This window comes from Sapajus apella, unplaced genomic scaffold (genome assembly GCF_009761245.1).
Source record: "Sapajus apella isolate SASKATOON/1434 unplaced genomic scaffold, GSC_monkey_1.0 scaffold3493, whole genome shotgun sequence".
Lineage (NCBI taxonomy): Eukaryota > Metazoa > Chordata > Mammalia > Primates > Cebidae > Sapajus > Sapajus apella.
In genome coordinates, this window is record NW_022440419.1 from 1 (window position 1) to 5,154 (window position 5,154).

Here is a 5,154-nt window from a genome sequence, read left to right on the forward strand (position 1 = left end):
TAAGTAAAGAAAATGCAGTGTGAGCCCTGCCTGCAGCCATGGTCAAGAAAAGGAAGAGGCTTTTTTTTTTTAATCATAGCAGAATTTTGCATAAGTCTCTTGGTTTTAAAAAAGATGAATTTATCATAATAAAAAAAAGCACAAACTCTGAGACCAAAGTGATAGAATTTAAATCTGCATTCTGCCACTTAGGAAAATTCTTTGAGTTCTCTGTCCTTTAGGTTGCACACCTGTAAAGTGAGAAAAGGAAAATAATATTTGACTCATGGTTTTCAAAAATCGAGATGTTAAATGCTGGGTGCAGTGCTTATAATTAAAATCTCATGCTTATAATTCCAGCACTTTGGGAGGCTGAGGAGGGTGGATCATGAAGTCAAGAGATCTACATCCTCCTGACCAACATGGCAAAACCCCGTCTCTACCTAAAATAGAAAATTAGCTGGGCATGGTGGCACGTGCCTGTAATCCCAGCTACTCAGGAGGCTGAGGCAGAAGAATCACTTGAACCCGGGAGGTGGAGGTTGCAATGAGTCAAAATCACACCACTGCACTCCAGCCTGAAGACTCCATCTTCAAAACAAACAAAAAAATTGAGATGTTATTTCTTTTGTTTTTTCTTTTTTTCTGAGATGAAGTTTCACTCTTGTTGCCTAGGCTGGAGTGCAGTGGCCGCTATGCTGGCTCACTGCAAGCCCCACGTCCCGAGTTCAAGAGATTCACTACCTCCACCTCCCAAGTAGCTGGGATTACAGGCATGCACCATCAAGCCCAGCGAATTTTTGTATTTTTAGTAGAGATGAGGTTTTGCCATGTTGTCTAGGCTGGTCTCAAACTCCTGCCCTCTGGTGATTTGCCCGCCTTGGACTCCCAAAGTGCTGGGATTACAGGCATGAGCCACTTCACCTGGCTGAGATGTTATTTCTTTAATAAACAGCTGCTATCATTTCAGACCACTTGATATTTAGGCGCTTAAGAACTTTTCACTAGAAGGCATGTAAAGAAAGATGATGAGCATTTGTAAAGGATTTAGGATTTATCATTTGACTGCATGACTGACCCCCAGAGCTGGCATTTTAGTAAGAAATTTTTCAGAAACCAATTAATTAGCTAGCAACTGAGGCTAACCAGCCACTACCCTCACCATTCAGTGCTCTTTTTTCCTCTGTTTCTCCTCAAACTTGGTTACTCTTGCAAATTAATTTTAAAAACTTGCATTTCTTTCCTTTTCTTTTCAGAGACAGGGACTTGCTCTGTCACTCAGGCTGCATTGCAGTGGTGTGATATGGCTTGCTGTAGCTTCATTCTTCCGGGCTCAAGCAGTACTCCCATCTCAGCCTCTTAAGTAGCTAGGACTACAGACATACACCACCACACAGAGGTAAATTTTTTATCTATTGTTGTAGAGATGGGGTCATGCTATGTTGCCTAGGATGGTCTTGAACTGCTGGAATCAAGCGTTTCTCCTGCCTCTGCCTCCCAAAGTGCTGGGATTATAGGCAGGTATGAGCCACCTATGCCTGGCCACCGATATATATATATATATATATATATATATGTATTTTTAAATAACAGCTTTATCGAAATGCACTTCACATACCATACAATTTATTTATTAAAGTATGCAATTTGGTGGTTTTTAGAATATTCATGGAGCTGTGCACCTATTACCCCAATCAATTTTAGAAGCTTTTATTACCATATAGAGAAATCCACATTTCTTTATAACTAGCTTCTACTCCCCCTATAACCTTATGCTCCCATAGGCAACCACTGATCTATATTCTGTCACTATAGAGTTGCCTAATCTGGACCTCTTATATGAACAGGATTGTGTAATGTGTGATCTTTTGTGGCTGACTTTTTTTTTTTTTCACTTTAGCACAATGTTTACAGAGTTCTTTTATGTCATAGCATGTGTCAGTATTTGATTTCTTCTATAGATGAATAATATTCCGTGGTAGAGACACACCACATTTTATCTATTTATCAGCCAACCTACTGCCTCTCCTTCCCCAGGTTGTCTTTCTACTCGGGACACACCACCTTTGGGATGTACTAAGTGGTGTTCCTGGCGGTGAGTCCGTTTTTCTGGGGCTCGCCCGTCAAGACACTCCCTTTCCTGGACCTCAGTTTTTCCAGCTGTAAAATGGGTGGGCTGTGGTGGTGATGGAGGCGCTCACTGACTTGTTTGTAAAAAAAACAGGAGGCCCTGGGCTGGCTGGTTTTATGCCCTCGGCCTTGGAGCTGCCATCTGTGCAGTGGGCGTGGGAGTGCCTGGCAGGGCACAGGCTGAGGCGCCTTCTCCCATCCCAGCGCTACATGCAGGCGCGGCTCTGCTGGAAGCGGATGCAGCTGCTGCGGCCCACGGTCCAGCTCTTCCTGGTGGCCTTTGCCCTCTATGTGGGCTACACCTGCATGTCTGATCACTGGAGTGACGTCCTTGCTGGTCTCCTGCAGGGGGCGCTGGTGGCTGGCCTCACTGTGAGCTTCTGACCCTGACTCACTCCCTGTGCTGTCCAGAGACCCCTCCCTGCCCAACCTTGGTCCTTCCCTGCACACTCTTGCCCCATGGAGTCCTCCTCTGTGACCCCTTCCTCCAACCCTGGTCCTTCCCTGGGACCCCTCCTTCGCCTGGTTTCTCCCCTGGGACCCGTGCCCCAAACTCCAGTTCTTCCCTGGACCCCTCCTTCACCCCCAGATCCTTCCCTGGGGTTCCTTCCCCCAATCCCAGCTCTTCCCTGGACTCCTCCGTTCTCTCCATTTCTCCCCTGGTACCTCTTCCCCTAACCCCAGTCCTTTCTAAATGCCTCCTTCCACACATTCCTCCCTGGGACCCCTTCCCCAAATGCTAGTCCATACCTGGGACCCCTCTTACCCCCAATTCTCCTCTGGGACCCCTTCTCCTCAACCCCCATCCTTCCTTGGGACCCCTTTTTCTCCTCACTTCTCCTCTGGGATCCCCCAACCCCAGTCCATCCCAGGATCCTTCCCCCCCCACATCCTCCCCTGGGACCCCTTCCCCCAACCCGAGTTCTTCCCTGGACCCCTCCCTTCTCCCCATTTCTCCCCTGGGACCCTTTTCCCCAACCCCAGTCCATTCATGGAACCCCTCCTTCCCCCATTCCTCCCCGGGACCCCTTCCCTCAACCCCAATCCTTTCTGGGGGCCCCTCCCTTCCCCCCGTTTCTCCCCTGGGACCCCTGTCCTCAAACCCAGTCCTTCCCTGGACACCTTCTTCCCCCAGTTCCTTCCCTGGGTCTCCTGCCTGCACACCGCAGTCCTTCCCTGGGCCTGTCAGCACCCCAGTGCTCTCCACTGGTCCTCCACTAAGAGGGCTCTCTTCCCCCGACAGGCACTCTTCCTCTCATTGCCCACCTGGGACCCTGTTCCTCCCCCTCCTGCCCATGCCCATGTCTCTGGTGCCTGCTCAGCCCCTGCCCAGTCTCACCTTCCTCCACTCTGCCAGGTCTGCTACATCTCAGACTTCTTCAAAGCCCAACCCCCGCAGCACTGCCTGAAGGAGGAGGAGCTGGAAAGGAAGCCCAGCCTGTCATTGACAGTGACCCTGGGTGAGGCTGACCACAACCACTCTGGGTACCCGCACCCCTCCTCCTGAGGCTGGATGCCGCCCAGGCAGGGAGTGGCTGTGAGTCCAGCTGAGGCCCGCCCCCCAGGTGGTCCCTCTGGCCCTGGGTAGGCACTGAGGGCCCCGGACGGGCTCCAGGAACCCTGGGCTGATGGGAGCAGTGAGCAGGTTCTGCTGCCCCTGCCCTGCACTGGACAAGGGGTCTGGGGAGGCCTAGGTAGCCCTGAGCATTTGGAGGGGGACCTGTTCCCGTAGCTCCCCAATATCCCCATTCTTTTATGGGGTTAAGGAAGGGGCTGTTTTGTAAAATGTAATGTACATGTGGTTTTTAGTAAAATAGGGCATTGGTTTGATGAGTGGTCTCAGTGCCTCTGTTCCTTACGGCTGTTCTGGGACGGTGTTCCTCCTGTCAGAGGGCTCCGCGGAGCTCAGGCGTCAGGCAGACTCACCCGCTGTGACAGTGGAAGGCAGCAGCCAAGCCTGCCCCTTGTGTTTCTCCCTGCACGGCACTGGGGTCCAGGGTCTGATGGGTCAGCACACCCCTCCCCTCTGCTCATGTCCACCCCATGCTCCTGGGGGCCACGCTTCTGAAATGGGTAATTTAGGGGCTGGTTTCCCTGAAGTGATGGCAGAACACACAGGCTTACTTTTTGAACAGGAGGGTAAAGGGTACATTTGTTTTTTTGTACAGGAGGTAACTTAAGTGTCTGCTGATGTTTTGTTTGCACCTGGAACCTCTCTTATTCCCTCACCCTGCAGGGTGTTCCTATCAGGCCTTAGCCTACGGGAAGGGTGGTATAGCCCTGGGGGCAAAAGTGCAGCCTGGAGCCCCACCCAAGGGGCTGGAATGGAGATCTGCCCTTGGTGGATGGGAAGAAAGGTGACGCAGACCCTGTGGAACCCCAGCTGAACGTCAGGGACTTGCCTCCCTGCAGGTGTCAGACGGGATCCTGGCCCGGAAAGTCACATTGAAGCCTCCCAGGTATCCTAGGGTGTCCCAGCAGGCAGTGATGCCGGAGGACTAAGGAGGCTGTGTCTGGGCTCAGAATGTATCTCTGGCAGTGGGTGGGAGAGAGGTTCCCAGCCAGATCCCACGGGGAGAGCCACTGCATCAGGAGCAAATGGGAATGACCCAGGTGCCCTGACAGCAGCCGACACCTCCATCTCCTCCCAGACACAATGGTCTTGAAAGCCAGGACCACAGTGAGGGTTGAGCGTGAGTCTGTGGGAGCAGCAGCAGTGCACAGGACTCCAGTGTGGTCTGCTGGGGTCAGGTGGCCTTGTTGGGACGAGCAGTGAAGACTGAGGAGCAGAGGAAGTTTGGAGTGAGGGAGAGGACGTGGCTAAGTCTGGCTGCTGCCTCGGCTCGGGGAGTCTCAGTGCTTCAGAAAGAGCATGTGCACCCCACAGCTGTGAGAGTGGAGAGAAAGAAAGGGCTGCACTGACCAGCACCATCCCCAGAGGGTCCTCAGGAGCCAGGAGGGCCCAGCTTTGGGAGCCGGTGGCCTGTCTCCCCATTTGGGTGCTGCCCAGCTGAGCTACACACGCACTGCTCTGCATCTGTTGAG

General features: G+C 52.2%; 1 pseudogene; it reads left to right on the forward strand.

Annotated features, from left to right (window-relative positions):
• The first annotated feature begins 1,990 nt into the window (after positions 1 to 1,990).
• LOC116547531 lies at positions 1,991 to 3,616 on the forward strand (annotated as a pseudogene).
• Positions 3,617 to 5,154: the final 1,538 nt, after the last annotated feature.